This window comes from Scyliorhinus torazame, chromosome 7, assembly GCF_047496885.1.
Source record: "Scyliorhinus torazame isolate Kashiwa2021f chromosome 7, sScyTor2.1, whole genome shotgun sequence".
Taxonomy (NCBI): Eukaryota; Metazoa; Chordata; class Chondrichthyes; order Carcharhiniformes; family Scyliorhinidae; genus Scyliorhinus; species Scyliorhinus torazame.
Window position 1 is genome coordinate 204159770 of NC_092713.1, and position 24022 is coordinate 204183791.

The 24022-nt window shown below is 45.5% G+C and overlaps 1 long non-coding RNA gene across 1 annotated transcript; it reads left to right on the forward strand.

The window, feature by feature from the left end:
* LOC140427430 (uncharacterized) lies at window positions 1-23660 on the forward strand. The gene is made up of 3 exons (XR_011948486.1): window positions 1-116; window positions 21041-21140; window positions 23430-23660. It is a non-coding gene; the product is annotated as an uncharacterized lncRNA (long non-coding RNA).
* Window positions 23661-24022: the final 362 nt, after the last annotated feature.

The window sequence follows — 24022 nt, forward strand, 5'->3', positions numbered from 1 at the left end:
CCTCTAGGCTGTGGAATTGTTTCGATGGTCTCTTGAATCAGGGCCTCAAATTTCTCCCGTGCAAATTGCAGGAAATACGGAGGAGCTGACCAGCATCAAGAAAAGAAGAGGCAAAGGTGAGAAATGTGTCACTCTGGGTGACTATCCATGCCAGCCAGACACCACCACTCAAATAACCCATGTAAAATCAGAAGGCAGGTAGTGCAGACAGCCACTACTACAATGTATAGACAACGGCAGTTGTATGGCCACCTTATGGGAAAGGAGGTTCCAAGCCACCATCAACCCGCGTGAATCACTCATCCAGCTATTAGGCATAGAGTTCCATTCCTGTGCAATAGTAGCGCCTGGACATAACATTAGAATAGGCTGTATGATTAACTCTCCAAATAATGTCAAAGGGGAAGCTGGGAGACAACTTTGGATACAGTTCTGAATTTGAACTTTGGAAACACTGTTAAATTGCCCTCGACCATATTTCGGCATCAGGCAGATGGGTGTGTGAGGCATTCTACTGGCATGTGATTGAAGTGAGAAGAATCTATTTTGATGTGTTGTGGGATGTCGGGGGCAGTTCCTCAGCTATAACAGAGGTTCCACCTCACTTGCCCTGAAAGTCCCAGAGGGACCTACACCTACTGTGAGAAGACCTAGATCGCATTGCTGTAGCAAACAAAGGTCATTGCTTCGAGAGGAATTGATTGTCTTCAGCAAGTTGAGGTGAATTTTTAAAAACGCTGCCTGATTGATGTTTCTCTTCACCTTGACAAGACCTTAACAAGGCCTCTGTGAGAATTTTGGGAGATGTTTTACCTTTAGTCTTGCAACCCCAAGATGACTTTATCCGACTCTGCTGAAATGCAACCGGTGGATTGAACCCGATAAGGGCGGCATCACATCGCATTCGGCAAGGGAAAACAATAGCATTCCAAAAACAGTCTCATTCTCAGGCAGGCCAAGTCATGACCGGAACAGGTATGAGATTGAAGAAATTACTGATTCATCGCCCTGATGTAAATATGGTTGCCTATCATAACCAGGCTCTGTACTTACATCATTTTCTGTCTACTGACCCCATCTAAGTCAGCAGGTACTTGCTGTCTGACTGCAATGTATAGGCTGTCTGATTTTTAAATGAATTTGTGCATGGGAGCTTGAGGGCAAAAGTCTGCTATGATATGTAGAGCACTTTGTAAGTCAATTAGCTTAGTAATTGAAATCATACATCAATTTGTGTGTTGGGAGATGTACATTTAATTATTTATAATAGGATGCTCTACAACGGCAAAGTTTGGCAGATGCGAAAAGTTATTCAGTGCCCTTTCTAATCTCCAGTCTGTTTGTTAATGAGACAAACCTCGGGCTGAACAGACAAAGTGCTGAAGACACTCTCTCCAGGACATTCTGGACCCATGTTTCAGCCACAGCAGTAACAGCTGGTGCCCAATTCCAAACAGCCACCATTCCAGCAGCTCGCAGCCGGGTAATCCCAATCCCAGCCTCCAGTGCATCCTCAATTTTCATCCCTCTACCGTGCTGCACTTCAGCTGGTCTTTAAGACAGAGATAGATAGGTTTTTGATCAATAAGGGGATCAGGGGTTGTGGGGAGAAGGCAGGAGGTTGGAGATGAGAAAATATCAGCCATGATTGAATGGCGGAGCAGACTCGATGGGCCGAGTGGCCTAATTCTGCCCCTATGTCTTATGGTCTTATGATCTTATGCTCTGGAATTCCCTCACCACCTCTGTCTAAGACACTCCTTAAAATTTACCTTTGTCCAAGCTTTTGCTCAGCTGTCCTGATGGCTTCTTATGTGGTGCAGTGTATGTTGTCTAATAACTAGGGGGGTCAGTTAGCTCATTCAAGTCAGTTACAATGGCCATATAGCTGCTGGTTCATGTTGCGGTGCACGGGTTCAATTCCCGTACCAGCTGAGGCCTCATAGAATCCCTACAGTGCAGAAGGAGGCCATTCGGCCCACTAAGTCTGCACCAACCCTCTAAAGGAGCACCCTACCTAGGCCCATTCCCCTGCAACCCCACCTAACCCTTTGGACATTAAGGGGCAATTTATCATGGCCAATCCACCTAACCTGACATCTTTGGACTGTGGGAGGAAACCGGGGAACCCAAAGGAAACCCACGCAGACAATGAAGAACGTACAAACTCCAAACATACAGTCATCCAAGGACGGAATCGAACCCTGGCCTCTGGCACTGTGAGGCAGCAGTGCTAACCACTGCACCACTGTGTCCCCTTCTCAACGTTGCCCCTCGCGTGAGGTGTGGTGACCCTCAGGCTAAATCACCACTAGTCAGCTCTCAAAGGGGAGAGTGGCCTAGGGTCCCCTGGGTCATTAGCGACACTTACATGTCTAATAACTCTTGTGTGAAACAAGTTGGGATGTTCGCCCTGTAAATGCATGCCGTTCCTGTTCGGTGAAGAGGTAACTGGTGGTAGATTTTCGTCTTTAATTTCAGGGAGCTTCATTGGGCTGAAGGTGGCAATTCAGTGGTTGGAAAGCGATGAGGTGGGAGGTTTTGGCTTAATTTTTCCAGCCCCAAGAAGGCAGCTTTGGAGTAGTGGGGCAGGCTGGGAAATTTAGAACAGAACCTGTCAGGTCAGCACCCCTCCACCCCCCCCCCTCACCCCCCCCACCCCCCTCCTCCCCCCCCCCCCCCCTCAATGTGCTCTAAAGGGTAGGTTATGAGTGGAATCAGTAGTCCATTCTCCTATGAGCGGCATGGTAGCACAGTAGTTAGCACAGTTGCTTCACAGCTCCAGAGTCCCAGGTTCGATTCCCAGCTGGGTCACTGTCTGTGCGGAGTCTGCACGTTCTCCCCGTGTCTGCGTGGTTTTCCTCCGGGTGCTCCGTTTTCCTCCCACAGTCCAAAGATGTGCGGGTTAGGTGGATTGGCCATGCTAAATTGCCCTTAGTGTCCAAAAAATGTTAAGTGGGGGTTACGGGGATAGTGTGGATACGTGGACTTCAGTAGGGTGCTCTTTGCAAGGGCCGGTGCAGACTCGATGGGCTGAATGGCCTCCTTCTGCACTGTAAATTTTATGAAATCAATGTAAGTTGAGCTGGCAATTCAGACTTTTAACACCTCAATTAATTACCATTTCCATATGGGAAGTTATATAGTTATATTGTTTGCAAAGAGTTCAAAATTATTGTCACGCAATATGCACCTGAGATGTTACATTTACTGCTGCACTGTGGTAAGGTATTGAGCAATGACATATCAGTCTACTTGATGAAGCTCCAGCATTCTGAGTCAAAAAGTATGATTGTTTCAAATTCTGGAAACCTGCAGACGTAACATGGTGGCAGCGGGTATCTGTGAGTAAAGACCCTAACATTTAAAATGGATTCAATGTTGAATCAGCTTGAGAAATATCAACCTGAATTCCTGCCAGAGGGGGACAGAAAAAGGGAGTGAATTGTGTGAAAATGAAATGGCCACTGCTGAAACAATGAACACACAGCTGCAACCGAGTGAGTCAGGAAGTTGATGTCGTGGAGGCATTTGAGAAGTTTAAACAAAAATGCAGACTGGCATTCAGTCATTTTCTAAAAGCACGAGTGATGAGGAAAGGGTCAGCTATATCCTTTTGTGGGCAGGAGAGATAGGGTTCAATTTGTTTAATAGCTGATTGGTATGTTCAATGTTTGAGGACAACAGCAAAAGCTAAGATTTTTTTTGAAATTCAGCACACATCTTCAGCCAGATTCAAATCATCAAATCCATCAAAATGATATTCAAAGCCTGATGCAGGAGAACCAGGTGATCCTATTGACAATTTCATTATAGAACTGAAAAATACAACCAGAAAACATAAATGTAAGGACATAGATGAACGGCTGATAGATCAGCCCCTTGAAGTACAAAAAGATTTGATGGGAAAGGACAAGTTCACAAAATCACAGCATCTGCATCAAACTGCAGAGCTTGTGGAAAGCAAAATCATTGGGAAAGGGTGTGCAGAACATAGAAGATGGTAAATCAGTTATCAGATTCAGAGCATCAGGAAGGATGAGGGGTGTTATGGGCCAGGGTTTAGAGAACCCCAAAGTGTATCATGGAGTTCACCTGACCCACAATTTTTATTAGATTGTGGTATGGGGAGCACACGGCCCACTCTACAGATGTGGTGCAGCAGAAATGGAAAAGTATTTTTTAAAGCAAGACAATGTTTATTCTATGAACTCAAGTTAACCTCTGTAAAGCATACAGTGAACATCTTAGCAACCATTAATTCAAATTCAACCCCAAAGACTACAATACTAAGTAAACCTTTAAGCTTTCCTTTTTAACATCCATACAACTTAAAAACAAAACCTTTATCAGAAGCACATCAGGTTAATGTCACTACTGAAAACATTTATAATTCTGAATTCACCAAATGATCAAAAGATAGTCTTTTGATGGCAGAGAGAACAGCAAAACCCTTGCTTGGTCTGGCATCAGCTCCAACACTGAAAACAAAACTAAAACACACCCTGCAGCCTGTTCCAAAACAAAAGTAAAAAGCTGACAGACAGCCCAGCTCCACCCACTCTCTGACATCACTGCAGTAATAAACACCCATTTCTTAAAGGTACTCTTACTACAGATATTTATATACACACCCATTTATAAACACCCATTTCGTAAAGGTACTTTCACATGACACCTTCCCCCCAAGAAAAAAAAATATACCATCAACTTCAAGATGGTTTCATTTTTCATCTTTTCACTATCCTTTAAGAAATGCACGCAGTAAATATACTTTTTTGTTTCAAAAAAACAACACACGCAAATAGGTACAATAATATAGTATATTTTTGTATTTCTTCCTCCAACTGAAATCCGTCTTGATCGATCTTGACAAATACATGAATAGGATGGGAATAGAGGGATACAGACCCAGGAAGTGTAGAAGATTGTAGTTTAGTCGGGCAGCATGGTTGGCGCGGACTTGGAGGGCCGAAGGGCCTGTACATTTCTTTGTTCTTTGTTCTTTGATCCATCCATTGCTCTACGCCTCGGCATTTCTCTTTAGATTCAGATACTTTAGTTCAATCTGATCACAGAGTCCCTTGCAATTCTCCAACACAGGAGCATTGGTTATCACAGCTTTCAGGCAATCAAATGCCTGTTGAAACTCCACTGTTCATTGAAATTTTCGACGTTTCTTCAGCAAGTCCATCAGTGGAGCAATCACGCGACAAATCTTTTGCACAAATGTTCGATCAAACCCACTCATGCCAAGAAATCGCATTATGTCCCTTTGTCTCGAGGGTATCGGAAGCTCCTCAAGAAAAGTGACTTGGGCTTTTCCAAATTCATTTTTGGCTAGGTTTATCACCAAACCCGCTTGCTGAAGTAGACCAAATAACTCCATCAGATGTTTTAAATGTTCTTTCCATGTCTGGCTGAAAATTACCAGATTGTCGATGTTTCCCGCACAATTGGGTAATCCTGAAACAACTTTGTTAGTTAACAGTTGAAATGTGTTTTTCATGCCAAATGGCATAACTTTGAATTGGTACATACCATCTGGAGTCACAAAAGCTGAAATCTCCTTCGCCCTTTCAGATAAAAGTACCAGTTTAGAAATAAAAGCTGATTGTCCCACTTTTTCAATGCAATCCTCCAAATGTGGGATAGAATAAGAGTCCGTTCTTGTAACTGCATTAACCTTTCAATCGTCCACACACAACTGTTGGGTACCGTCTGGTTTTGGTACCATCACTATGTGAGCCTCATTGGCTGTAATCCATTTCAATTATGCCATTTTTAAGCATACTCTCAATTTCTTTGTTAACCTGTGCCAATTTTAACAGATCAAGTCTGTATGGATGTTGTTTGATTGGAACAGCCTTTCCCACATCTACATAATGTATAGCCATTTTAGTACTTCCCAATTTATCTCAACAAACTTTCCCACGTGATATCAATAACTCTTTCAGGTCAGTCCGTTTTTCCTCTGGAAGGTAACTCAACAATTTATCCCAATTTTTAAGAACATCCTCATTTTCCAATTTAATTTGAGGTATGTCAAATTCACAGTCATCTGGATTTGGTTCGTCACTTTGAGTTAGAATCATTAAAACCTCCTTTTTCTCTCCTTCCCTTTCAAAGTACCTTTTAAGCATATTCACATGACACACTCGGTGAGTCTTCCGTCTATCTGGTGTTTTTACCACAGAATTCACCTCACTTAATTTCCTTTCAATCTAATAAGGTCCACAAAACCTTGCTTTTAAAGGTTCACCTACCACTGGTAACAATACCGAAACTTTATCTCCACTGGCAAAAGTACAAACTTTCAATTTCTTGTCCGCTACCTGTTTCATCACATTTTGTGCAACTTTTAAATGTTGTCTTGCCAATTCACCTGCTCTATTTAATCGTTCCCTAAAATTTGACACACAATCCAATAATGTAATTTCCGATTTCTCACTCACCAATTTTTCCTTAATCAATTTAAGTGGTCCTCTTACCTCGGGCGAAATTCTCCTACCCACCCCGCCACATTTCTGCCCCGAACGGCCAGCGGGAGCCTCCGTAACACCGGCCGGTCAATGGGGTTTCCCATTGTGGGGCAGCCCCACGCCGTCGGGAAACCCCCGGGCGCTGGCAAAACGGAGACTCCCGCCGGTGGAGAATGACACCCCCTATGACCAAAAATTAGTTCAAAAGGATGAAATTTGGTTGACTCATTAGGTGCATCCCTAATTGCAAACAGTACGAATGGAATTCCTTTATCCCAATCCTCTGGCTAATCTTGACAATAAGCCCCTAACTTTGTCTTTAATGTCTGATGCCACCTTTCTAATGCTCCCTGCGATTCTGGATGGTACGCAGTTGATTTAATTGTTTTATTCCTAAGTTATCCAGGTAAAAGGTAAAATTTGATCCTTGATCCGATTGTATTTCTGTGGGTAGTCCATATCTAGTAAAGAATTTAAGTAACTGCTCCACAATCTTTTTAGCTGTAATATTACATACTGGAATGGCCTCTGGAAATCTAGTAGACACATCCATTATCGTCAAAAGATATTGATTACCACTTTTCATTTTAGGAAGCGGTCCTACGCAATCAATTAGGACCCTTGTAAAGGGTTCCTCAAATGCTGGAATGGGTATTAAGGGTGCTGGTTTTATCACTGCTTGAGGTTTCCTTATCACTTGACATGTGTGACATGATTGACAAAATTTAACTACATCTTTATGTAGTCCAGGCCAACAAAAATGTTCTGGATTTTGAGTTTTCCTTATTCCCAAATGACCTTCCACTGGTACCTCATGTGCAACTCGCAACACCTCCTTTCTATACCCTACCGGCAATACTACTTGATGAACTTCTTTTTTTTTAATAAACAATTTTATTGAGATATTTTTGGCATATAAAACAATGACATTGTATAGTACTGTACAAAAAGAAAAGCAAATAACGCATCGTACAAACCACAACTCCATTCTCGCAAGGATCTGCCTAAACCACACCCTACTCTACTCTACCCTAGCCCCTCCCCCCCTTCCCGCCCCCCCCCCCCCCTCCTGCTGACGATTAATTTTCCGCGAAGAAGTCAATGAATGACTGCCACCTCCAGGCGAACCCTGATAGTGATCCTCTCAAGGCGAACTTAACTTTCTCTAGACCGAGAAAGTCCGCCATGTCTGATAGCCATACTTCAGTCTTTGGGGGCCTTGAGTCCCTCTATGCCAACAGTATTCGTCGCCGGGCTACCAGGGAAGCAAAGGCCAAGACATCGGCCTCCTTCTCATCCGGGACTCCCGAGTCCTCCGACACCCCAAAGATTGCCACCTCAGGACTCATTACCACCCCAGTTTTCAAACCCCGGACATGATGTCCGCGAATCCCTGCCAGTACCCCCTGAGTTTGGGGCACAAACACAACATGTGCACGTGATTAGCCGGCCCCCCTGCACATCTGGCACACTTGCCCTCCAGCCCGAAGAATTTACTCATCCGGGCCACCGTCATGTGGGCCCAGTGCACGACCTTAAACTGGATCAGACTGAGCCTGGCGCATGTTGCAGTCGTGTTTACTCTGCTCAGAGCTTCTGCCCAAATACCGTCCTCCATCTCCCCCCCGAGCTCCTCTTCCCACTTAAGCTTCAGGTCCTCGGTCTGCGTATCCTCAGCTCCCATTAGTTCTTTGTAAATATCTGAAACTCTACCCTCACCTACCCCTCCCCTCGGTACTACCCTGTCCTGCCTCCCCTTTGGCGGGAGGTGTGGGAAGGACGGCATCAGTCTACGCACAAAATCCCACACCTGTAAGAATCTAAAGTTATTCCCTCCCGCCAGCCCAAACTTCTCGTCCAACGCCCTCATGCTCGGGAAGCTCCCTTCCAAGAACAGATCACCCACCCTAGCAATCGCCGCCCTCCGCCACAGTCGATACCCACCGTCCATGTTCCCCGGGGCAAATCGGTGATTGCCACAGATTGGGGTCCACACCGATGCTCTCACTTCCCCTATATGCCTCCTCCACTGGCCCCAGATCCGAAGAGCCGCTACCACTATAGGGCTGATGGAGTACCGCACCGGCGGGAGCGGCAGAGGCGCCGCAACCAGGGCTGCCAAACTGGTGCCCCCGCACGGAGCAGCCTCCACCCGCTCCCAAACCGACCCCGTACCCACCATCCATTTCCTTATCATCGCTTTGTTGGCCGCCCAGTAGTAGTTGCTGAAGTGCGGCAACGCCAGCCCCCCTTCCCCTCTGTTCCTTTCGAGCATCACCTTCCTCACCCGCGGGGACTTCCCCACCCAGACAAATCCCAGGATAATTTTATTCAGCCTCTTAAAGAAGGACCTCGGGATGAAAATGGGGAGACATTGAAATATGAACAAGTATCTCGGTAGAATCATCATTTTAACAGTCTGCACCCTTCCCGCTAGTGACAGCGGGAGCGCATCCCAACTCCGAACCTCCTCCCTCATTCGTTCCACCAATCGGGACAGCTTGAGCTTATGCAACTTGCCCCAGTCCCGAGCCACCTGTATCCACAAGTGTCTGAAGCTTTCTCCTACCAGCCTGAACGGCAGCTCCTTCAGCCCACTCTCCTGCCTCCTCGCCTGAATTACGAACAACTCGCACTTAGCCATGTTCAATTTATATTCTGCAAACCGGCCAAATTCCCTCAGGGTTTCCTTGATACCGTCCATCCCCGCCATTGGGTCCGATACGTATACCAGCAGGTCATCCGCGCATAACGAGACTTTATGTTCCGCTCCCCCCCGGACCAGCCCTCTCCAGTCCCTTGAGCTCTCAGAGCAACTGCCAGGGGCTCTATGGCCAGCGCAAACAGCAGTGGGGAGAGAGGACAACCCTGTCTATTCCTGTGGTGCAGTCTGAAGTAATTTGATGTCGTCCTGTTCATCCTTACACTCACCTCTGGGGCCTGATATAACAGCCTAACCCAGTCAATGAACCCCTCCACGAACCCAAACCATCCCAGCACCTCCCACAGATAGTCCCACTCGACCCAGTCGGAAGCCTTTTCTGCATCCATAGCTGCCACTATCTCTGCCTCCCTGCTCTCCAGGGGCATCATAAACACATTAAGCAGCCTTCTTAGATTGGCCGCCGGTTGCCTACACTTTACGAGCCCAGTTTGGTCCTCCGCAATTACGGCCGGTACATAGTCCTCAATTCTAGCCGCCAAGATCTTGGCCAGTAACTTAGCATCTAATTTGATCAAAGATATCGGCCTAGAAGACCCACAGGCCTCCGTCCGGGTCTTTATCCCGTTTCAGAATAAGCGAAATAGTGGCCTGCGACATCGTCGAGGGTAGAACCCCTCTGCCTCTTGCCTCATTAAAAACCCTGACCAGCACCGGCCCCACTGTCTCGGCAAACGTTTTACAGAACTCCACCGGATACCCATCCGGCCCCGGGGCTTTATCCGACTGCATGACCTTCAGGCCCCCCACTACCTCTTCGATCCTGACCAGGGCCCCCAGTCCATCTACCAACCCCCTACCCACTCTTGGGAAGGTCAGTCCATCCAGGAATCGCCTCATCCCCTCCGGTCCCCTGGGGGTTCCGAAGTGTATAGCTTACTATAAAAGTCCCGAAACACCTTGTTCAGCCCTGCCGGGTCCCACACCAGATTTCCCTCCCCATCCGCTATCCTTCCTATCTCCCTAGCTGCTTCTCTCTTCCTTAGTTGTTGTGCGAACATTCTGCTGGCCTTCTCTCCATGCTCATATATCGCGCCTTTTACCTTTCTAAGCTGCTCTATGGCCTTGCCTGTAGTCAGCACCCCGAACTTGGCCTGCAGCCTCTGTCGTTTCCTGAGTAACTCTGGCTACTTGATGAACTTCTGCCCACTTTTCATCCGCCTGCATATGTAGAGGTCTCCTTTTCTCATCAAGACATCACTTTTACGGTAATAACACTCTGGTATACACGCAGATTCCTCTTCCGTGTATGCTTTCTGATACATCCGTTTTATTTCTATATCTTTTAGTTGTAACTCCGCCAATTTTCCTGAACTAAAAATATCCGCCTCATCCTCAACCTGTTCTTGTTCTTTTTCAACCATCTGATGAAAAATTGTTTCTGATAATTGCACTTCAACTTCATCTTCACGCTTTGATTTCTCCTCTTGTCTTAACCTGTGACTTTGCGACCTTGTTATTACACATTCCGGAAAAATCCCAGGATATTCGTCCTTCAACACTTCAGTTGTCTGATTTTCCACTAGCTTATCAACCACCGTAGGCATCACTCCCACCTGCGATCCAACTATATCATTACCCAAGATAAACTGTATTCCTGGACAAGATAGTTTCTCTATTACTCCGACTACCACTTCACCACTCTTCACTGGACTTTCCAACCTTACCTTATATAATGGAACACTACTCCTCTCACCCTGAATTCCACATATTATCACCTTTTCTGGCAACATTCTTCCCAGACTACATAACTCCTCATCTCTTACCATTAAAGATTGACCAACTCCCGTATCTCTTAAAATTGTGACTTCTTTACCTGCTCCTCCTGATACACACGAGTAAACTTTACCCACACAAGTAAATTCTTTAAAGAGATCTGGCACCTTCTTATCAATCACCTCTTGATCAGGCTGTACAGTCTTTTGCACCTCCTTCACTTCACTTGGGCTTTCCTTTACCACTTTAACAAACCCCACTATCTTATCCTGTTTTAAACCATCAACCTTCCCAGTGCTTTTCTTCAACCACCAACACTGTGATTTTACATGGCCTAGTTTATTACAGTGAAAGCATTTGAAACTTTTCATGTCTTTTCCACCCTCCTGGATTTCTTTTTTAGTCTGAGGTACACTTCCTTTATTATCTCCCATCAGATCACCTTTACCTTTACCACTTGAGTATTTCTCATGTCCCCAGTTCCTATCCCTCAGAGGCTGAAACTGATGTTGGAAACCAAACTTTGATTTATGAACTAATTCATAGTCATCTGCCATTTCTGCTGCTAATCTCGCAGTTTTAACCCTCTGCTCTTCCACATGAGTTTTCACTACATCAGGAATTGAATTTTTAAACTCCTCCAAAAGCATAATTTCTCTGAGAGCTTCATACATTTGGTCTATTTGCAAAGCTCTTATCCACCTATCAAAATTACTCTGTTTGAGCCTTTCAAACTCCATGTATGCTTGTCCAAATTCTTTCCTTAAATTTCTAATCCTTTGTCTGTAGGCTTCAGGCACTAGTTCATATGCACCTAAGATGGATTTTTTCACCTCCTCATACGTCCCAGATACCTCTTCCGGTAGTGATGCAAACACTTCACTAGCCCTACCTATCAGCTTTGTTTGAATCAGTAATACCCACATGTCCTGTGGCCATTTCAATTGTTTAGCTACCTTCTCAAATTAAATGAAAAAGGCTTCAACCTCTTTCTCATCAAACCTTGGCAATGCTTGGACATATTTAAATAGATTCCCACCAAGCCTTCGACTTTGACGCTCTTTCTCACTATCCTCATCACTATCATCCAACTGTACATTTCCCTTTACGTCTGCCAATTTTAACTGACTGTCATGTTTCATGGCCATTTTCTGAAGTTCAAACTCTCTCTCTTTATCTTTTTCCCTGATCTGGACCTCCCTTTCTCTTTTGTTTTGTTCTGCTAGGGCTATTCTTTCTTTTCTCCTTTCTTCTCTCTCCTTTTTGTTTTCCTCTCTCTCTTTCTTTTTCCTCTCTATCTCTTTCTCTTTCTCTTTCATTTTCCTCTCTCTCTTTCGTATTCAAGCTGCTTTAATTCTTTCTCATGTTCCATTTGTTTAAGTTGTAACTGATTTTTTGCCATTTCCAATGAGTCAAACTGTGTCTCAGGCAACTTTAAATGCTTAGCCACTGCCATAATTACCTCATCCTTTCGCATTTTGTCAGGTAATGTTAACTGCAATGTTTTTGCCAAATCTAACAGTCTGCTTTAGGTCTGTCCGTAAGGTACTGCGTGTGACCGTCTCCACCCCCCAAAACTTCTGAGCCTCTGAAAGAGCCATTGTCCACAACACACTCCCGACTTAAACTAAAATACCACACCTGATAAGCAACCACAATATGCTCACCCCTCACTGTCTTTAAGTTCACTAAGCCAATCCAATAGATAGACTTTTATCCCCCTCGAGCCCCCAATTTGTTATGGGCCATGGTTTAGAGAACCCCAAAGTGTATCATGGAGTTCACCTGACCCACAACTTTTACTAGATTGTGGTATGGGGAGCACACGGCCCACTCTACAGGTGTGGAGCAGCAGAAATGGAAAAGTATTTTTTAAAGCAAGACAATGTTTATTCTATGAACTCAAGTTAAACTTTTTAAAACATACAGTGAACATCTTAGCAACCATTAATTCAAATACAACCCCCAAAGACTACAACACTAAGTAAACCTTTAAGCTTTCCTTTTTAACATCCATACGACTTAAAAACAAAACCTTTATCAGAAGCACAACAGGTTAAAGTCAGTACTGAAAACATTTATAATTCTGAATTCCCAATTGATCAAGGGATAGTCTTTTGATGGCAGAGAGAACGGCATTACACCTGCTTGGTCTGGCTTCAGCTCCAACACTGAAAACTAAACTAAAACACACCCTGCAACCTGCTCAAAAACAAAAGTAAAAAGCTGACAGACAGCCCAGCTCCACCCACTCTCTGACATCACTGCAGTAGTAAACACCCATTTCTTAAAGGTACTCTCACATGACAGGGGTAAAAGAAACCAAAACATCCATACTCAGCAAGATAATGCTGAGTCTGAGAACACAGCTGACATAGGAGCTACACAACTGCATAAAATGGCTGGATGTGGCAGTTACCAGAGAAAAGAAATTCATACAACCACTTAGATCAAGAAGAGGGTGAGAAATAAGCCCACAGCCATCTGAAGCTGAAGTTCAGATGGAGATTCACCATATTGGAGTGGTGGGGGGTCGCTAGCTCGACAGTGCTGAGTTGATATAATTATTATTCTTCAGCGTAGCCTTCGCTGTCCTTCCTCCTCATTCAGCCTTCCCGATGTTCAGCTTGCCGATATCTGGGTGAGCTAATCGTGTGGACAAACCCACAGGAACTTCCACGTCCTCCTCAACGTGTTTCACAGCGGCGGAGGGCAGCCACCATTGTCCGGCGATGGGATCTTCTGGTTCCACCGCTGTCTACGGGGTTTCTCGTTCTATGGATCCGGCCGCCGGGAAATGCGTGGCGGTTGTTCAGAGTCGGCAGGACCGGATGATCCCGCCGGCGAGAAGGACCGGAAAATTGCTATCATGAACTCCTTAAAATATTTGTTTGCAAACTCTGGACCTTTGTCTGAAATGATTAGGTTTGGAATGGAGTGTGTGGCAAAAATTTATTTTAGTAATTTAGTGAGAGCTGCCATGTAGCTGCTTAGCCATAATCCGTCCTGATCAGTAGGCAACAGCTACAGGGAGCCTCTTCCCTTTGAGCTCATGCTCACGGCCATGGAGCACAGGGAGTCGACCATCGCTGTCTGGGACTGTGCCACCGTCTTCTGGGTCTGTGTCACATCAGCCAATGACTGCGCTATCTCCCTCCTGTGTCTGCGTCACGCGGCCAGTGCCTGAGCAATGGGCAGCACGATAGCATTGTGGATAGCACAATTGCTTCACAGCTCCAGGGTCCCAGGTTCGATTCCGGCTCGGGTCACTGTCTGTGCGGAGTCTGCACATCCTCCCCGTGTGTGCGTGGGTTTCCTCCGGGTACTCCGGTTTCCTCCACAGTCCAAAGAAGTGCAGGTTAGGTGGATTGGTCATGATAAATTGCCCTTAGTGTCCAAAATTGCCCTTAGTGTTGGGTTGGGTTACTGGGTTATGGGGATAGGGTGGAGGTGTTGACCATGGGTAGGGTGCTCTTTCCAAGAGCCAGTGCAGACTCGATGGGCCGAATGGCCTCCTTCTGCATTGTAAATTCTATGATAATGTCGCCAACATTCCCAGCCATGGCCTGCTGTGGCTGGGCCATGCTGAGGAGCGCCGCTGCAATGTCCAATGCCTGTGAGATTGCAGTCCTGACCTGTGCCTCGGTCAGCGCCTGCACAGAATGCCCCAGGCCTTGGACATGCTGATCCATAGACAAAAACCTCACCCCCAATGCCTCCGCAGACAGCACCCGTGCAGTGTTGGCCTGGTGGCATGCATGATCGGGATCACCTCCTGCTCCTGCAAGTGGTTGGATTCCTCCAACTGCGCCTGCAGGTGATGGATGCTCGCTGACAACCCCTCATGTAGTCCCTGCCTCTGTGACTGGATCTCCACAATCGATGGGACTGTCCATTCCAAAAGCCTGAACCCCGTCTGGACTGCAGGTCCAGTTTACCTCTGCTCCCGGCGGTATTGCACGACCTTCTCCTGGGTGGGGGGCACAGAAAACAAGTGTTAAACAGTCCAACGCATGCAGTCCAGGGGGTGGGTTGTTGGTGGCCTCAGTGGCCAAGGCACCCAGCCATGGCGGCCAGTATGGGTGCTGGCATGTGGCGCAGGGTGGGGATTTGGATGCCTTCCGGGTGGTGGGGGGGCATCGGGGTTACAGAACTGTGGGACGGGGGTTGGTGCTAGGGGCACAGCGCTGCCTACTCACTCTGGCCACCCTGAGGAGGTTGTGTAATTTTTTATGGCACTGCAGGCCGATCCAGATGGTGTTGCCCCGGTGCTGACCGCCATTGCCACCGGTGCCCAGGCAAGACGAAGGGCCGTGGTTGGCAGCCTCCTTCCCGGGCTGGCATACAGGGTGACCTGCCTCTCCTCTACCACGTCCAGGAGGATCTCGAACTCGGCGTCGGTGAAGCACAGTGCCGCTCTCCTCGCTGCCATCTTGTTGGCCGGGATGGGGTGTGTGGGGAATGAAGTGTGTATATGTGGCTGCAGCTTGTCAACCTCCTAAGTGTCAATCGCGAATCCGGAAAATCCCGCACAGTTTTTCATTGGAATCGATTGTGTTCCACATGGCGCCGTGCTAGCCCCTTAACAGTCGCTGAATCAGTTCAGTTGCACTGCCGTTTTGCTGTCGTAGAAGTCCATGGATCCTGCCCAGGCGTCAACACTTAGTCTCAGGAAGGGAGAATCCCACTGCATATGTCTCTCCTTGGGAGAAAGTTCATAGTGTGGAGTGATCATTGTCCACTGAAGCATATCTACAAAACACAATCAGTGCAGAGCAACAGCAAGACTGCAGAGGTTACACCTGAGACTTCAAAGTTATGATTTCACTCTCAAATACAAGCTAGGAAGAGATATGATTCCAGCAGGTGCCCCATCTGAGTTGTCATCATGGAGAAACATAAAATAAAAATCTAGATATGACGTTCCATCACCGAGTGAATGAAATATCACCAGGAAGTCTTATCAGGAGATGAGACCTGCAAAGATGAAGAGTTACAGATGTCCTCTCAACAAGTGATCCAGCTAGTAACATAGCAGCATTTGTCTATAACAGAGCAGGGCACAACAGGTGAATTAAAGTTAGGGTTAGAGTGTGCAAGAATCCCAAAGTGGGGTCCGAGCCGGGCCGATCGCGAGTCACCCAATTTGCTCCGCCTCCACAATCTGGATCTTGTCCTCGCTGGCCACTTGGAAGGGGGTTCCTAGGTGTCTCCTCAAGGTCGGAGGGGTGAGGGGTGGTCATTAAAGCAGGGCGGGGGGGGGGGGGGGGGGATGAAAGAATGGGGAGAGAAAATCGGGGCGGCCAGTCAAAAGGTGCTCTGACCTGAAGCTTGCCAGCAGGAAATATCTCTAAGTGCAGTCTTGGCGGAGAGAAACTCCCCGAGTCTAAAAGTGCCAGCAAATTGTCGTTGAATAGCGGGGTGAACCTTGGCGCTGAAGCTGCCGAGAAACACCCCACTAAATGTGCCCAACAGTGGACTTAGTTTGAAATCTGCTGTATCGCGCCCTATGTTCTGCTAGCTAGTATTAATCAGGTTTATTATTAGTAGTAAAAGATTAATAGTAGTAAAATTTATTTTAGCACAAACAGGTTTATTATCAAATAGATAAAGAAATTGCAGATTTATCTGGCCTCTAGAATGCACATCCTGTGCTATGTGTGAACTCCAGTATGCTTCCCATGAGCTGGTTAATTATATGTGCAGGAAGTATTGTCAGTTGGAATGGCTCAAGCTCCAGGCTTATAATAATAATCTTTATTAGTGTCACAAGTAAGTTTACATTAACACTGCAATGAAGTTAGTGTGAATAGCATCTGGCATCATTGCAGTGCATCCATGATGTTGATAGCTTAGTGGAAAGTGTTTCTTGATGTGGTCACCCTGCAGTTTAAGAACATTCAGGGAGAGAGGGAATTGGGTGGCCACCAAACAATCAAGAAGTAATAGGCAAGTAGTCCCTGAGTGCATCCAGCTCTCCAACCAGTATCCCATTCTGAATACTGATAGAAGTGATGGTTCCTCTGGACAGTGTAGATGGAGCCATATCCATGGCATAATGGCTGGTTTAGTTGAACAGAGGGCATAAGGTTGGTTAGAAGAGCAACAATGGTCGACGATTTGATAGTGGGATAGATTTATATAACTACAGGCATGAATTCAGGAATGTGTGCTGCTTCCCTGATTCCAATGTCAACAATGTCACTGGGTGGCTGCAGAGCACTCTGAGGGGGAGAGAGTAAACCACCAGCAGTCATGGTCTACATTCGTAACAACGACATAGGTAGAAAGAGGGATATAGCCCTGCAGTCAGAATTAAGGGAGATAGATAGGCAATTAGCAAGCAGGACCCCAAATGTAGTCATCTAGATTACCCCTGGCTCCACGTGCAAACAAAAGTAGAAAAAGGAGGATAAAGAAGATTAATGAGTGGTTGGAGCGATAGTGCAAGAGGGAGGGCTTTAGATTCCTGGGGCATTGGGACAATGTGTGGGGGAGATCTGTATGAGTCAAATGAAGCTTGGACTGATTGTGTTGTGGGTTAATTTGCTAGTGCTATTGGGGAGGGTTTAATTGAACTTGATAGAAGTTTGGGAACCAGGAGGCAAAGTCAGAAGGGAATACCTAGGTACAAAGAATAATGAGAGAGAAAGATAGCATTAAAGTAAGGGATAGGAAGATATTTAGTGGGTTCAGAGTAAGGGAGAAAGTAATAAAGTATAAAATAGGGTTACTGTGTTGGTATGTAAATGCATGGAGTGTGGCAAATGAGATTAGTGAGCTATAGACAGATAGCCATTTAATGTTGTGACTATAACAGAGACTTGGTTCACAGAAGGGCCAAGACTAGATGTTAAAGGAAAGATGGGAAAAGAAAGAAAGGGGGAGGGGTGGCAATATTGATTGCAGTGCTGGAACTTGCCCACCATCCTTAGTTGAACAACAGGCTTGGGGGCACCTCTTAATTGGCCGCCCATGGGAAGATCTCCCAGGTGGGTGCCCTGACATCCAGAGCGCAGTTAGGAGCCTCAAATGGTCCCAACTCACCCTCACTGTCTAAGGACAGGAGGTGCCACCCATTAGTGACTTCCAGTCTGTGGGCTTGAGATCATTTATACTGCGAGGAATCTTTTGAAGGCATGCACTGAATCCTTTTGATGATGTAAGTATAACCATGACAATAGGAACGTGTTGGTCTACTCAGCATTGAAAGCGGTATTTATAGAAACATTGACTGGCAGTGACTGCACCATTGCACAGTAGGAATTAATACTGCCAGTAGGAATTAAGTTTAAATGACGTGTCAGCTTTGGCTCAGTGATAACACTCTTGCCACTGAGTCAGAAAATGTGGGTTCAGGTTCCACTCCAGAGATGTTAGCACATTATCCAGGCCGATACTCTGGAGCAGTACTTAGGAAATGCTGCATTGTCAGAGATGTCGCCATTCTGGTCCGTCATTAAACTAAAGACATGCCTGCCCCCTCAGGTGGGCATGAAAGATCCCATGCTATTATTTCGAAGAAGAACAGGCAAGTTCTTCCAGGCCAATATTTATCCCTCAACCAACGTCATTAAAATAAATTAGCAGGTCATTATCAATGTTGTTATTGGGGTTATGAAAAACACGACATGAATACAACATTTTTTTCTTCAATTCTTTTCCTCTTCCGGTGGCCTTGCCCTGTTGTCTTGTTTCTTTTTTCTCCTCTTTCTTTCCATTGCTGCCTCTGCTTTTTTCTCTCTCACCCATTTTATTGTGATTCCTTTTTGGTTCTGATACATACCATGCTCAAAAGGAGATCTTTCAAGTTAGTTTTGAGGATGTTCTAAATGCGTCCTTCATTCATTCATGTATATCCAAATTCTTCAAAATTAAAATACGAAGGTGGATGGTGGATTGTACAGAATGCAGAAAACATTCCACGTGCTTGGGATCTGTGTGACTGATTGGAACCATAGAATACAAGAATTCTACAATTCTGGAATAGATTATACTGGAGTATTTTAGTGCCAATGGGGGTGATTCAGTCCATTGGATCTGGGTTGGTCTATCAAAGAACAATCCTGAGGGTAGCACTGTGGTGCAGTGGTTAGCACTGCTACCTCACCGTGCTACGCTCCCAGGTTCGATCCCAGCCTTGGGTCACTGTCCGTGTAGAGTTTGTACATTCTCCCTGTGTTTGCGTGGGTTTCACCCCCACAACCCAAAGATGTGCAAGGTAGGTGGATTGGCTAAATTGCCCATTAATTGGAAAAATGAATTGGGTACTCTAAATTTTTCTTTAAAAAAAGAGCACACTCCTGCTCTACCTCCATATCCCTGCAATCATCTTTTCCTTTGAGTATTTATCTAATTCCCTTTTGAAGGATATTGTTGGTCAGCTGCAAGGGCTGAGGCTCTTCCACTCCCATCTTCTCGATCACCTTACCTCCCTGACTCACAGTCACACCCTCCTGGTCTTGACCACTGACCAAATCAGACAATGCTAATCTAAGAACAGAGATTGCCTTCTGGTACAATGTGTCCAGGTAACATTCACCTTCCCTGAAGTGCTACAATGTATGCAAGTTACCCTCTAGCTCATTAATTCTCAGCCAAAGCTCATCGGGCTGCAGGCACTTATTGATTGTCGAGGCATCCAGGAGCTCCCACATGCTGCAGCTGTGACATATCACCTTTCTGACGGTATTGTGTCAATTAAATAAATGTTGTTTTCTTCATTTATAGTTCCCCTCTTCACTGAACTCCCTCACTCACCATCTCCCAGCTTCCCACTCTGTCCACTCAAAGCAACATTCACTGAAGCTAATCTTCCTGGCTTTTGTGCTGTATGCCTCAATCTATATAGGATGCAATATAAAGAACAAAGGACAATACAGCACAGGAACAGGCCCTTCGCACCTCCAAGCCTGTACCAGTCATGATACCAACTTTTGCCAAAACCCTCAGCACTGCCTTGTGCCGTATCCCTCTATACTCTATGTGTGAAGGTGTTGGAGAAAATCTCCCCTTCCCCCTCCCACTATGGTTGTTGTGTTCCTTCAAATCTTCCAAGAGCAAGTGGAGGAGAAAGAAGAGTGCCATCTTTCACTGGATTTGGGAGGTGAGGGAGGAAATGGCAATTTCAACTTTTCATTCCAGCTTCAGCTCCCTACAAGTCATTACAAACCTCACGGTGATTTTGCCAACTTTTTTTGGAGGGGATTGGAGGTAACACCCAATCAGAGTAAAACCGACAAATGAATATATATCAGTTGAACATGGTCCAGTTGTTTCATTTGCATTAATATAGATTACATTTGAGTTGGTGGCTAAATTGACTATTGCCAGTAAATCACTATGTAGAGAATGGCAATTTAAAGGCTAGGTGATAACTAATTAATTCTTGCTTACTTTACCACCCTATTAGCATTTTCAACCACACAAAAAATGATTTTGCACTCCCATTTCTGCTTTACTTGGATACAAAGGTTGTTCTGCGGATTGATAAAAGCAGTGTGTTGATTGTGATCTGTGATTTGATGCATGGGTATACATGCTCTTAACTGTGTGGGAACAGAAGTAGGGCTGCAGGGTTGGGGTAGGGTTAAAAATGACAAAATGGCAAGTGGGACATGGCTCCAGTATTCCTTCCCCATTTCTGGCACCTCCAATTTTCGCTGGCATGGATTAAGGGTGCGAGTAACAAGACTGCACCTTGCATCCCTCATCTGGCCAGCTCCCTGCAGAGTAGACCCTGCAATTTTTGTGAAGACAGGGCCAACTTCTCCATGACTTGTGGTAGACAGATCTCAAAGGCGTTCTGAACCACAGCCTGGATTCGGGAACCTTCTGAAAGATAAGTTCAAAAGGTCTTACCCGTGGCCTCTCGTGCCCTCTCCATGCCAATCATGGCCCACACACCCCCATGGCCCCTCAAAACCTCCATGCCAATGCATAGGCCTTCCATGCCCATTCACTAAGTATACACTATATACAGAACCAATGAACCCTTTATTGATAATGGCACATTTGAAACTGCTTCGTAAAAAAAACACCCATTGATAACTCTTTAAGAATAATTCTGGTGTTCTCACAACCTGTTGTTGCTTTCCTCTTTTCCATGAAATAACCGGAGGAGTCTCAGGCACAGAACAATTGTTTACTGACTAACATGTTTGGAGAACCCAGCTTCAGAGGTAGATCGCGGAGCTGACTTTTTGAGCGTACAAAATCAGGTGACATTTATACAGAATATGGTTATGTACATTACGAATGTAAAAGATATTGTTTACATTAGATCATGTCTGTTTTAAATTTTACATTAAATAAGTTATGTGCACCCAGGCAGAGTGACTATTATCTACCTTCAATTACAAATGGATCCCGAACTTCCCTAAATTCCTTACTTGGTGCCAGACCCGTTAGATGTGACTGGTCCTTAGGTCGAGTTAGAAAAACATGTTAATTTTTTATGCTGACTGTTGTAGATTATGTCTTAGAACAAGTTTTTAAGATCACTGGAACGTGTTTGACCCTTATACCGATTGATGTAGATGGTTCTTTTAGCTGACATCTTTATGAAAATTGCTTTAGTTTACTGTACAAAATCCATTTGAATAAGTGCTGTCTGTCCTAGTAGATTATTGTCAATAAATCCTAATCATTCATTTCCAACAACACAACCTTATAAAGGTGTCAATAAAACAGATTGTTAAATCCTGAGCAAATAAATATTGAGACATTGACAAAGATGATCACAGAAAGAACACTTACTATAACCACATAAAGATGTCAGTCATGCAAAGTCAACTGTTATATCCAGCTGCGTAAACAACCTCCCACTCACATAATCCTTTTCTGGGTCAGGGTTGTCAGCCAAGTCACATTATTCATGCTGAAATGACAGGGAATGGAATTGGTACGGGAGGATAATATAATAATAATCTTTATTAGTGTCACAAGTAGGCTTACATTAACACTGCAATGAAGTATCCCGGCCCTGGGTCACTGTTCGTGTGGAGTTTGAACATTCTCCCTGTGCCTACGTGGGTTTCACACCCACTTCAGAATGTCCAATTCACCTAACAGCTCGTCTTTTGGAACTTGTGGGAGGAAACCGGAGCACCCGGAGGAAACGCACACAGACACAGGGAGAACGTGCAGACTCTGTGCAGACAGTGACCCAAGCCGGGAATCGAACCTGGAACCCTGGTGCTGTGAAGTAACAGTGCTAACCAGGTACAGGGAGTTATGGGGGGGGGGGGGGGGGGTGGTGTGAGGGAGGAGGGCTAGAGGACCTAAGAAGTATAAGAAAATTGCAATGAAGTCCCAGAAAACCGAGGCAGATGTCCCAAGCAGCGAGCTTCAGTACTGAACTATCCCTGTGGCCACCTCCGATTTGCCTCCAGGGGCGTTGGTCCTGACTTTGTTCCCCACCCACTGCCTGGGAGGGAAAATTGAGTCTGACGGTGCACTTTCTACCAAGGTGGCTCCTCCATGTTGGAAAATTTCTCGACATGAGTTGCCCATCTCAAAGCCATAAATCTTGCTCCATCACTCTGATCATTACAGTGCTTGTGCTAGAAAAACAGCTTTAAAAGTTTCCCTTTTCTTGCCACCAAATCACAACTGGGTCACTAATGTTGTTCAGGGAAGGGAAGGCCTACACTTGGCTCCAGTCCCACACACATTTGGTTGCCTCTGAATGCTCCTCTTAAGTAGCTAGCAGCTATTCAGTTGTCAGGGAAAGTAGAGATGGGGAGCACACAAATAAAGGCTCGGCAGATGTCACCAGATCCTGGGAACAAATAATAAACAAAAGAATATCCCAAGAGCATAAATCCATAAAACAAGGATATAATTAGGGTTCAGACTAGCCTTGACTCTGCTGGTCGCAAGGGTCCACACAGCTCCAGTTCCGTACCCGGTGGACATGTACTTTCAATAAGAATTGGTCATGTTTTAACAATGAATTGGCCATCAAACACTGCTGCCACAAAAATGCTTGCTTGGAAATGAAAAGGGAATTTGGAAGTTGCTTTTTTGAAGATCTCATTGTGGAGGGGTAAAGCAGAAATGGTAAATTGGAAAAGCTGGGATTCATTTTAATAATTCCTGAGTGAGGACTTCCCGTGTGCGATGTAAGGGGAAGACGTGCACAAGGTCGGCTCCCGCTGGAAACCTGACTTTTCTACTCTTTTTCCATGTGCCACAGGTCTTTAACTTTCCAAAAAATATCCTGAAATAATTTGAATAGAGTCCTTCATTTCTGCGAATCCCAGGAGAGGCAAAGCCAGAAAAAATCGCCCTAGATTTCGACAGCAGACTCAAGTTCTGAATCCCCTCACGGCTCAACTAGAGCTAAGATGGCAATGGGAGCTTCTTCTCCAGTCACTCCACTAATGACCAAATTGCTCATTAACTACAAAATCTTGGTGGTTGAACTTGAAAAATGTTGACAAAGTTTGACTTTGGATCTTAAAAATCTATTTTTAAGATTATTATTATCTATTATTATTATACAGCACGTATTCCGGCACTTGTGGTAGGAAACCAGAGCACCTGGAGGACCCCATGCAGACACGGGGAGAACGTACAGACTCCACACAGACAGTGACCCAAGCCAGGAATTGAACATGGGACCCTGGAACTGTGAAGCAACAGTGCTACCCACTGTGCTACCGTGCTGTTATAGGTTTTAGGTTAGGTTATTGTTTGCAACTGCTCCAATTGCTTTTGGGTGGTGGTTATGCTCATGTTTGGGCTGGCAAGGGCGGGGGGGGGGGGGGGGGGGGGAGGAATGGTTTTAGTTTCAGTTTGCTTATGGTGTCTGCTGGTTGCTCTTTGTTGAGTCACCTGACTTGGCTAGGTGTTTGATGTGTTGGGTATTCTGGATCACATACAGGTCACCAACACTTGAAGTAGTGCAACACTATTTTATTAAAAGGTTAACTATTTAAACATACTTGAACTGTGGGTAAATACGATACCAGCTTTAACTAAAGACCTTTGCCTTGTCCTAACCAGTTGATGCACTCAGCACATGGTGAATGTCTGTGTTGCAGGCTGTGAGCTCTGTGCTCCTAGCTAGCTGCTACTCGAATGAGCGGGAACTCTG